This window comes from Dasypus novemcinctus, chromosome 6, assembly GCF_030445035.2.
Source record: "Dasypus novemcinctus isolate mDasNov1 chromosome 6, mDasNov1.1.hap2, whole genome shotgun sequence".
Classification (NCBI taxonomy): Eukaryota; Metazoa; Chordata; class Mammalia; order Cingulata; family Dasypodidae; genus Dasypus; species Dasypus novemcinctus.
The window spans coordinates 40,001,175-40,013,604 of record NC_080678.1 but is presented as its reverse complement, the minus strand read 5'-3'; the positions used below and the strand labels follow the sequence as shown (position 1 = coordinate 40,013,604).

Below are 12,430 nucleotides of genomic sequence, written 5' to 3'. Positions count from 1 at the left end.
ACTATCAATTACCATGTCATATTCATTTGATTTTCTCAAATCAAATCAAGTGCCAAAACAAATTCTAGATGTATTTAAGATTTAAATATTTTTAAATATAAGCAAAATAGGGAAAATAATGAAGCATTTGAAACAGTATTTGATAGAATAGATTTTCCTAATCATAACACAATCTCAGAAGCCACAAAACATATGAGTTTTTATGGTGGAAGACTACGTAAATTAAAATATAGTACTCACTTTGGCATCACATTTACTGGAATTGGAACGATATGGAGAGGATTAGCATGGCCCCTGCACAAGGATGACACACAAATTTGTGAAGGAGTCCATAATTAAAAAATATATATATATAATAACTTAGAAAAATATTTGCACCATGCTTGTCAGGCATATCTATTATATACTCAGAGCTTCGTTGTCTTGATAGAAAAATGACTTAAGGATATAAAGAAGTCAAAAAGGAAAGAATCAATAAAATGGCCCTTCTCATTATTAGATTGAAACCACACTAATTTATCCATTATACCCATAAGATTAACAAAATTTTTAAAAATTGGTAAAACAGCATTGGTGAGAGAAGAGAAAAGGACAGAGAATGTAAATTTAGAGTGTGTATTGGCAATATCAGTCAGAATTAAAATGCACATATCGTTTGACCAAGCAACTTCTCCTCTAGAACGCTATCCTACAGAAATGTATACAAGTTTGCAAAAATAGATATGTATAGAAATATACAAATATTCATTGCAGCATTGCTTAAATAGAAAAACAGTAAACAACAACATACTTTCCAACAGAAGTATTATTTTTATAAGCTAAAAATCAGGCTTTTATTGAAAAAATAACAGGCTTGAAAAAGACTACATAAGAATACAAAATTAGGATAGTTCCTAACAGTGATAAAGGAATAGACAGAGGGAAACTAAAATCATTCTCCAAAGCACTACACATGTAGTATTTTAAAACATCAGAAATTAGGAGAAGCTTTTTTTTTTTAAGGAGGTACCGGGGATTGACCTTGGGTCCTTGTACATGTGGAGTAGTTACTCAGCCGTTGAACTACATCCACTCCCCTGAGAAATATTTTTTTTTTTTAATTTCTCTCCCCTTTCCACCCCCCTGCTCCAGTTGTCTGTTCTCTGTGTCTATTTGCTGCGTGTTCTTCTTTGTCCGCTTCTATTGTTGTCAGCGGCACGGGAATCTGTGTTTCTTTTTGTTGTGTCATCTTGTTGTATCAGCTCTCCAATTGTGGTGCCATTCCTGGGCAGGCTGCACTTTCACACTGGGCAGCTCTCCTTACAGGGCGCACTCCTTGCGCGTGGGGCTCCCCTACACAGGACACCCCTGTGTGGCAGGGCACTCCTTGCGCGCATCAGCGCTGCGCATGGCCAGCTCCACACGGGTCAAGGAGGCCCGGGGTTTGAACTGCGGACGTCCCGTATGGTAGATGGACACCCTAACCACTGGGCCAAGCCCGCTTCCCAGAAACTACTTTTTAATAAAGAAAAATATGGTGGACCATAGTCTAGAGCTGATCTGGAAATCTAGAGAGGATCGAAAATCTCTTGGTAATAAAATAGTGATTTTTAAAAACACATATGAATTCCAAGACACTGTATCCCCAGCCCCTAGAACAGCACCTGGCATTTAGTAGAAAATAAATATTGGCTGAAGGAATGAATGAGAATGATACCTCCATGAGGGCTGTTATAAGAATTTATGCCAAAATGCCTCACGATTAGGTTTTTTGTTTATTTCCAGGGACCTCTTATGTGGGAAGCCGGCACTCAACCCCTGAGCCACATCAGCTCCTGCAGTTAGTTCTTACATAGCAGGTGTTCAGTAGATACTACTTTCCTGGCTCCTGATATTAGTTTCCTGGGGTCCTATTGGTGCTTAATACTTGCCTCATACATTACAAGAGTTTATTTATATAGTGCTTACTATATAGCCAGAAACCATTTTAAGTGCTTTACAAATATCAACTCATTCAAGTTGCATAAAAACTGAAGGAGGTGGTCTTATTATCCCATTAACAGCTAAGGAAATTGAAGCTAGAAGCAGTTGAGCAATTTGCCCAAGGTGTCACAGCTGGACAACGGTTAAGATATGAACCCTGGGTCCCTGCTCCTAACCACTGTGCTGTGGCTTCTCTCACTGGATAAAACGTTGGTTGAATAAAAGAATATATGAGGTGTTAACTGTTTTTGAAATTATATTGTGCCTTAATTCCAGGGAGCTCAGAACATTTTATATTAAATCATATCTGAAAATAATTTCCACAACTTCCCTTTAAAGTAGAGCACATTTAAATTTTTAAAAATGTATTACTAGTTCACTAATTGTGTTTAAAAAGAATGTGGAAGTTCTTGTTCCTGTGAATAGGTTGCTGTATTTCCTTTCTGACATCATTTTAATTTCCATGATAACTGTTCCAAGTTCTGAGCAGAGAAACATCCTGCTCTAGAAATGGAAGAGGCATAAGGGCTTACAGAGAAGAATTACATAACAATAATGTCAAAATTATTTAAAAGGCTAAAGTGCTGTGTGTGTGTCTTTAATCTTCCACACAGCTAAACCAATGGATCTCCAACGTTCATAATCAGGAATATTTCCTCTATACCTAAACTTCGTAGAATTCTTGAGAGCTTTATTTATTTATTTATTTATTTATTCATTCATTCATTCATTCATTAGGTTTTTTTTTTTTTTTAGTTTTAACCTTGATTTAACTTCATCTCATGGCTTACTCCCAGTGTTTCTTTTTCTGCATGATCTCTTCATTCACTTACTCATTCATTCCATAAATATTTAGTGACCATCTACTATGTGCCAGGCATTGCATCATGTGCTACGGATATGGTGGTGAACATATTCCCCAGGAATTCTATAACCTAATGGAAAAGACAGTTCATATAAGCATTGCACAAATAAAATTACTACAATTACAGCATGGACAGTGCTATGTATGTTCTTGGAAAAGGTACATGAAAGCTTATAATAGGAGGAATCAATCTAGTTGAGGCCAGTATTGGTGTCATTCCACTTTTACTTCCCACCCCCAGCAGTAGCTGTTAGACCCTAGAGCCTGGACACAATAATCTTAAATTTTAGCGCATTCCAGCAGCCAATGTTTTCTTCAGAAAATGGCTCATTAAAAATAATAGCTTTGGGAAACGGACTTTGGCCCAGTGGTTAGGGCGTCCGTCTACCATATGGGAGGTCCGCGGTTCAAACCCCGGGCCTCCTTGACCCGTGTGGAGCTGGCCATGCGCAGTGCTGATGCGCGCAAGGAGTGCCGTGCCACGCAAGGGTGTCCCCCGCGTGGGGGAGCCCCACGCGCAAGGAGTGCGCCCGTGAGGAAAGCCGCCCAGCGTGAAAAGAAAAGTGCAGCCTGCCCAGGAATGGTGCCGCCCACACTTCCCGTGCCGCTGACGACAACAGAAGCGGACAAAGAAACAAGACGCAGCAAATAGACACCAAGAACAGACAACCAGGGGAGGGGGGGAAATTAAATAAATAAATAAATCTTTAAAAAATAATAATAATAAAATAATAGCTTTGAATTATTATCTTGTCATGTTCTCAATGCTTCTAGCTTCTTTATTCCAAAAAGATAAAAACACTAAAGCATCATTTAAGGAAAAAAAAACAACTGATTTTCATTAGTGAGATACAGGCATTTTTATTTTTGTGATTCAGTTGAGAAATATGAAGCAAATAAGAAATTTACCCAAGAGTAACATAGATCTTTTTAAAATAAAGAAACAAATATCACAAGAAGGGAGAGCCAGAAACATTTATTTATATATTCATTATTCATCTCCTACAGAAGACTAAATTCCCTAAAAGGTGAGCAGAGAACTGATCGCAGGCACTGCCCACAGAGGACAGCCCTGCCATTGGTGACAGTGAGTGAACATCATCAAGAGGCTTGCAATGTCTCCTTCAGGTGTGACGAGCATGGGGGCTGCAGCTGGGCTGCAAAGTCTTCTCTGGACAGAGCCATTCAATCAAGATGGGTAGACACAGACCAAGTTCAGAGTTGGGGCTTCTGGTTCCCGGGAGAGGATTGGGCTGTAACTGAAGTGTGGATGGCAGTGGGGTGAACACTAAAGGCCTCAGGGGCTCCCATTAGGATCCCCCAGAAAGGGAAGTTATAGAATCAGAGAGAAGCAACTCCAGGATTACAGATGACATGATGGCCACCGGCCCTGGAGTGTTTAATCCCGTGTTCAGGATGAGCATGGGATTCCTGGATGAAGGACACCTTGCTTGGCTGACACAGAGGAAAGTCCTCTTTGCCTTCCAGCCTCCCCACCCTGTAATCCTTCTCCTTATACTCCTTCCTTTGTTATACAAAGTGTTTGTCATTTCAGTGAAACCCAGTTTCTTCCACTGAATTGGATTCTCCATTGTATTTTGGCTCGATACCATTTATCTAGGTGCTTACTACTCAAAGTGTGGCCCACCAAGTAACAGTACTGGCATCACCTCGGTGCTTGTTAGAAATGTAAGAGCTCAGACCTGCCAAATCGGAATCTACATTTTAGGAAGATTCCCCAGATTTTTCGTAGCACATTAAAATACAGGAGCATCATTTTACCCAAGCCACTTCCTGGACTGTAAAATGGATGAGACCATTTCTGGCCCACCTTGATCACGGCTCTGAACCTAAGGTGCTCTGAAATTAAAAGGGAAAGTGGTTTTTAAAAGTGCCATGCAAGTATTAATCATCAAAATTATTTTCATCTGGACAACATGATTTACTTAAGCTGTTTTCAGAGTAAATGAATAAAGATGAATCAGTGACTATGTGACTGACTCTGATTATTCCCATAAAAATTTGACTGTACTATCTTAAACTGCTTGAGAGTTCTGTTTTACTTTGTTTAATGTACAGATCAGTGATTCTCAATTCTTGCTTCACATTAGAATTTTCAGAATTTTTCTGAGAATCCAAAGGCTGAGACCTATTTCCAAAGACTGATTTGATTGGTCTGAGTGCAGTCTGGGCATACTTGATTTCATTATCTATTATTGCCATGGAAATATCTCCAAGATAAATATTCTTCAATAAAATAAGCAAGTTACATAATGATATGTGATAAATGAACTCATTTATGTAAAAAAGATAAGTTTGCATAGATACATGCATGTGTATGTAAATGTTTAGAAGATCACCAAAGGTACTCACCAAGTTGTTGAAAGTGGTTACCGCTAGGAAAGGAGATGGGAGGGCAAATGCCATTTTGCTGGGTAAACTTCTGAATATTTTACAACAAAAAATGTGTTCATGTACTACTTAGGTAACTTTTTGAAATGCCCTATATCAAAATAATAGACTGTTTAAACTAATTCTTATTTTAATGTTATAATCTTGAATGTGAAATTTTATAATAGTATAAGTAGCTGGCAAACATAAACCAAATCCATAATCTCTACCCAAACCAAAAACCACTAGGGACTTCTATCAACATGGCGTCCAGGGCTTTTTAAAATTAAACCTGTCACTTTTCTTTTTCTTTCTTTCTTTTTTTTTAATTTCTCTCCCCTTCGCCCCCCCTTCCCCCACCCCAGTTGTCTGTTCTCTGTGTCCATTTTGCTGCGTTTTCTTCTTCGTCCACTTTTGTTGTTGTCAGCAGCATGGGAATCTGTGTCTCTTTGTTGTTGCATCATCTTGCTGCATCAGCTCTCCGTGTGTGCAGCACCAGTTCCTGGGCAGGCTGCACTTTCTTTCGTGCTGGGTGGCTCTCCTTACAGGGTGCACCCCTTGCGCGTGGGGCTCCCCTATGCGGGGGACACCCCTGCGTGGCAGGGCACTCCTTGCACGCATCAGCACTGCACGTGGGCCAGCTCCACACGGGTCAAGGAGGCCCCGGGGTTCGAACCACGGACCTCCCATGTGGTAGACGGATGCCCTAACCACTGGGCCAAGTCCGTTTCCCCCTGTCACTTTTCAACTCCTGGATTACTGGAATGGTGTTGCTCTGACTTCTCTGAAAATCCTCCCTATACAACATTATACTTGGTGTTAACTCTAACACCTCTTTGGCTCCTCTAACAATTCATCCATCTGAGCAGAGCCCCACTTCTGAAAGGAGCTCTACATTAGTACTCTAAATTCTCTCTCACCCGGGCTCTAAAAATCCCTGGAGACAGAAGGCCACCTACAGCCTTGCTGAGAAAGGGTGTCCCCCTTCCAGGCAATTGAGAACACTGTGCGATTAGGCTGCATTTGAGGGACCTGCCTACTTTCTAGGGCAAAATCCTCAAAGTCGGCTGTAACAGCTCTTCCTCTTGGAAATGATGATTAAGCATGGGAAATGTATAATGAGAGAAATTACTTATGAATCTCTGTGTCTCAGCCCCAGGCCATGTCTCCTTCTCTGCTATGGGACCCTGCTGACAGCTCCTTAGAAACTGTCCCTCTCCAGCTCCCCCTTTCATTTCTTCAAGTTACAAAGCCTGACAGAGCCTGATGGGAAAACCAAGGTGGTAATGTCCCCCGAGGCAGCCAAGTTCCTGCTCATCCATCTTTGTCACAGATAAGGAGAGTAAATGTCATCTACAAAATGCTTCACTCACCTGAATCAAGTGTGGCCCGACAGCACTGTCACCCTCACAGGACCGTACAGGGGAAATCCAGACCAAGGCCAAGCGATCCAATTGAGATTTCTCTCAAAGGAAAATCACTTAAAAATTTTTTTTCATGTGTGCCTGCTCGACTTATTTTTAGGAGGCATCAGGAACCAAACCCAGGACCTTCCCTGTGGGAGGAAGGCACCCAATCACTTGAGCCACCTCCATTCCCTGCCTGTTGTGTCTCTCATTGTGTTTCCCCATTGTGTCTTCTAGTTGTGTCACCTTGTTGCATCTGCTCACTGCACCAGCCTGTCGCGTCAGCTCGCTGTCTTGCTAGTCTTTAGGAGGCACCGGGAACCAAACCCGGAACCTCCCATGTAGTAGGTGGGCGCCTAACTGCTTGAGCCACGTTCACTTCCTAGGAAAATCAGTTTGTTTTTAAAAGATTTATTATTTATTTATTTATTCTCCCCCCCGCCCCTGCAGCTTGTTTGCTCTCAGTGTCCATTTTCTGTGCATTTTTCTGTGTCTGCTTGTCTCCTTTTGTTGCCTCATCTTGCTACACCAGCTCTCTGCAGGCAAGGGCCGTTGGCTCTCCGCAGGCATGGGCCGTCAGCTCTCTGGGTGCAGGCAGTTTGCCTTCACTCCCATATGGTAGATGGGAGCCCAATCGATTGAGTCACAGCTGCTTCCTGGAAAATCACTTTTAACAAAAAAGTTCGTGAGGTCCAGATGCCCATTCTCTCTAGCTTCTGAGATGTACATAACATCTAATAACTCCAAGACATGTGGTATTTGAGGACTAGGTGACCATGGATGCTCTGAGAAGTCAATCTGAGATTCCATGTGCAGTGTCAGAACCTCCAGCTTTGCCAGGGTACCAGGAAGGGGAGTATAACAAAGACAAAAACACCGTCCTACTCCAGATAGCAGAGACTGGGACACAGGTCTCTCCAGGTCTCCTCAACTCGACCTTCTGTCAGCAGCTTTCAGACTTTGACATACATCAGAAAAATTGTTTAAAATGCAAATCCTGATTCAATAGGTTTGGAGTAGGGCCAAGGAATTTGTAGACAATTCTCCAGGTAATACTGGAGCAATAGATTCTGGGGCCCTGCTTTGAGAAGCTCTGCTGCTGGCTGGTACAAGGGCTGCTAATGGACCCAGCAGCACCACTTAAGAGAGTGCTCCCCTGCCCCTTGGCCACCAAGCCCAGAGCAGCTTCTCTGCAGCAATCCACATTGGAAGTGGAGTTAATCTCTAGGATTCTCCTGGAGACAACAGTCCCCAGAGGCCACTCCCAGCAGCGGAAGGCACCTCACAGGGACCACACAGGGCCAGCCCCTCAGAGCCTGTCCAGAAGTTCCTGCTTGAACCCATTGCTGCCAAATGCTTATGATTAGATCAGGTTCTCAGACTGTGGTATGCTTCAGAATCACCAAAAGAATTTAGTTAAAACCCATGGACCCAGGCTTCATCCCCAAGAACCGCCTCTGGGATAGGTGCTGGTGCTTTAATAAGCTGCTGGATGAAGCTGATGCACATCAATGTTTGAGAACTACCTTTTAGGAAAAAAAGTCATAATCATAGAACAATATTATCTTTTAAAGTCCAACCATTATATTGCAAAAACAGAAATTTAAACAGAGATAGAGGGGTGCAGAAGTTTCTTGTTTGGTTGGTTTTTGTTGATTAGTAGTAGTAGCATTGAAATAATGAAAACGCACTACTAATAATTGAAGTGATGAATGCACAACTATGGGATTAAACCAAATAACATTGATTGTACACTTTGGATGAATTGTATGATTTATTAATATTTATCAGTAAAATCGATTTGGGTAAAAAACTGAAATCTAAAATAGTATTAAATCTTGAATTCAATTGTTTCTCCTCCCTGGCTCTCTTAATGTTCCTCATAATTTTCCACCCAAGTATTCAAATATTTAACTAGAGGGAAAGCTATGAGACTACTTGACTTACCAGGTACAAATATGCTATGGTTTAAGAAAATCCAAACACAAAAACCTAAACTTTTAAAACTAATTAAAGATTAGTTTTATCCTTACCAAAACATATAATGATAATTTATAGTAATAGTAACTAATATTTATTAGGTTTTTATTGTGTGCCAAGTGCTGTTCTAAGTACTTTATTTCTTTATTTTCAAGATTTATTTTATTTATTTCTCTCCCCGCCCCACACACACACCTGGTTGTCTGCTCTCTTGTGTCCATTCACTGTATGTTCTTCTGCGTCCACTTGCATTCTCTGCGGCACCGGGAATCTGTGTCTCTTTCGCTGTGGCATACTGCTGTGTCAGCTCTCTGTGTGTGTGATGCCACTCCTGAGCAGGCTGCTTTTTCAATGCAGGGCAGCTCTCTTGCAAGACACACTCCTTGCACGTGGGGGACACCGTGCATGGATGGCACTCCTTGCGCACAGCAGCACTGCATATGGGCCAGCTCACCACATGGGCCAGGAGGCCCTGGGTTCGAACTCTGACCTCCTTTTTGGTAGGCAGATGCTCTATCAGTTGAGCCACATCCACTTTCCCAAAGTACTTTAGAAGGATTAACAGCTGAGGAAACTGAGGCACAGCCAAGTTGATTTACTTGCCAGAGGTTGCACAGCTGGTAAGGAGTCCAGCCAAAAATTGAACCCAAAGTCCAAATTATTATATTTCCTTGCTCGTATTAATAACAATAGTAATTTATTCAACAAATATCTATAATAAGACCCTTAAGGTCCAGGTATTGGGGAGTAGGTCTAGGTATACATTGGTGAGCAGGACAAACACAGCCCCTGCCTTCAGAGAGCTCACAATGTAGCGAGCAAACCAAATGTGGAAACGAGCCCCTGACGCATCACAAGGATGCTGTAATAGGAAATTGCTGGATTAGGTGCCGCTAGTTCACCTAGCCTACACCTAGAGGATCAAAGAAGTTTCCCAGAAAAGCTGAGGTGTAAGCTGAGATCTAATGGGTGAGTACGAATTAGCCAAGAGGAGAGAGGGAGAAAGGGGGCTCGAGCCAGCAAATACAGTAGGTGAAAAGGCCCAGAGTGAAGAGAGCACGTAACCTGGTTAGCCAAAGAGCTAAAAACCAGTTCAGTATGACTGGAGCAGAGAGAGAAGAGAGGAAAGAGCAGTGAGCCAGGAAAAATAAATAGGAGCTAGATTTTGAGGGACGTAGTAAACTATTTTCAAGGGTTTTAGTGTGTGGGTGACAGAGATCCATGAAAATATATCAGGCAGAGAGAAGGAAGAGACCAGCAGAGGCCCCTGTGTGCCTTGCCATGTGACAGAGGAGTCCAGGATGGCCCGCAGCCCGGCTTGAGGGAGAAAAGCATCGCCTGATGGTGCCTTGATTTGGGAATTTTTCTGTTTACTCATGTACCTAGCTTATGCTAAGTGATGGAACTATAATGGTGTGCGTAGTCCCTGATCTTATGTATCTAACATAACAGCCCAGGATGACATATGTTTAAACAGAAGACTCTTCACCCTTAATTAGGGAAACATTAGGAATATAATAAAGCACTGCAGGTGTGTGTGTGTCTGTGTGCACATGCATGTGTTTTTTATTTTTAATGGAGGCCTTCCTGGCTCACACACACAATGACCTCGCTGTCATTCTAGGCTTTATTCACACAAAGTCATCATATCAGTAGACCTGGATTTTGACTTTGTTCTATTTTCAGAATATTGCTTCCAAAATGTTTTAATATAAAATTAACTTTCTCAAAATTAAAGCTCATTATTTTTGAGCTGTTCCCTCTTTTCAAGTCATAGATTAACATCTGCAGTATACATTTTCCATGATAGTAATTTTTTTCTAATCTTAAAAATGCATGCTCAAAGAAGAAAAAGTAGAAAATACCCACAAAGAATAAAAATAATCAAGCACAACCACTAATATTTCATGCCTTCATTATTCTTTGTCCTAATAAATGTGAGAAGTCTGAATGAAATTTTCCTATTTCTTTCTTCACAACTTTACCTAAAAAAAAAAAAAGTACCAGGCAGAGCATGTAGCTGAAGAGAGAGGTTTGGCCTGATGAACTGACAGACAACTGAATGTCACACAGATAACTGAAGCCATGGAAGCATCACAGAACCCTCTAGAAAAAAGAAAAGGGACTCCGACAGCAGCCTGGGAATCACTAGCATTTCAGGGATGGAAAGAGAAGGAGGCAGCCCCCCACGGAGACTCAGAAGAGGTAGGAGGAAAACAATGAGAGGTAAATTTGCCCAAGTTCACAAAGCTAGTAAGTGGCAAAGCTAGAATTCAGATGTCTCTATCTTTCCAAAGCCATGCTCTTGACCACATACCTCTTAAACATTGTTTCCCCTTAGTGCTGAAACCTAAACATACAGTTGATGTAAAAATTGTATTTATGCATATTTTTCCAGGAGTCCATTTATATAACAAAGACTTTTGTCAAGGAATTTGTTCAGTGCATCTCTGAGTTGCATTATGGAAGCAAATTAGTGAACCATGCCCCTAGCTGCCTCCTCACATCTCTGTCTCCCTATGCCCTGCCATATCTTTGATTTGGGCATTCCACCTAAGAGTGCCCCCTAGGGGATAGCCGAGGATAATAACTGGATTAGGACTTCTCTTCAGAAGTCCTCCCATAGGGCACAGGGCACCTAGGCAAACCCAGGAACTTGAATATTTAAAATTCTCCAAGGAGCAAACCAAATAGTAGTAGAAATCTTGTTCCCCACAACATGTGTGTCTTCTCCAAAAGACAGATTAATGAAAGCTCCAGCACTTTAACTGTTCATTGTTTTATTAAAGTAATAAATGCTCATTGTAAAAAATTAACCCAAGTGCATTATCTATAACACTTCAGAAGTGTCTAAAGTAAAAAAAAAGTTATTTAGTTCCCATGCCCATCTGTCTCCCCCGTTCTACTGCCTTTAACCCCATTCCCAGAGGTATTCATTGTTAACAGTTTGATATATCCCCTGAAAGGCTTTTTCCACACACATGTAAATATAGGTTTTTTTTCATTTTTTTTTTGTTTTTTGTTTTTAGGAGGTACCAGGGATTGAACGTGGGACCTTGAGGCCTCATACATTCAAGGCACGCACTCAACCATGGAGCTACACCCACTCTGCTAAATACAGTTTTTAAATGAAAGATATTCTATTATTTATAGTTTGGAGCCTTGCTTCTTTTGCTTAAACTATGTAGCAGCCATTTTTTTATGTCAGTGTACATAGATCTACTCACCTTGCTCTTTTTTAATACCACATGCCAGTCCATCATATGAAGGTGCCATTGTTCATTTAACCAGCCCTCTACTTGTGGCTGTTTGGAGTTGTTTTGGTTTTTCTTGGCCCACTTTTATTCTACAGGATATAAGAGGCCCAAAAGAATATTGGTTGGACTAAATTTTGGACTGAGAATTTTTCTGAATGGGCCATTCTTTGTCCCTGCTCTTCCTCCCATTTTGAGCTTGTTGAATGTTCTTCCCCTGCTGTTCCCTCTAATCTTACTATACTCAACTTAAGGTAAGTTTGTTGTTTTAAGGATCTCCTGACACAGTCTAGGCCTCTTTGGAGCATGTACATTCAGCAAATAAACAAACTGTCACCCTCATTTCCAGTTCTTGGGCTAGAAGATTTTGGAGGCCCTAGAAGTTCTCTTATTATCTGGGAATCAGCTTAAAAACTTCACGTCATCTTTAAACTGTGCTTTCATTTTCCTTTAAAGAGCATCTAAGATAAAGATTGATTAAATATATTTAAAATGAAAGCATATCCAATGACCTCAAAGAGCTTACAGTCTCCTACAGTCTGTTGGGGAGGCAAAATTAACATTGGGGAAAC

General features: G+C 41.2%; 1 non-coding gene across 1 annotated transcript; it reads left to right on the top strand.

Moving 5' to 3' along the window:
- Positions 1-232: 232 nt before the first annotated feature.
- Positions 233-339, top strand: LOC111766235 (U6 spliceosomal RNA). The gene has a single exon (XR_002798330.2). It is a non-coding gene; the product is annotated as a U6 spliceosomal RNA (small nuclear RNA).
- The last annotated feature ends 12,091 nt before the right edge of the window (positions 340-12,430 follow it).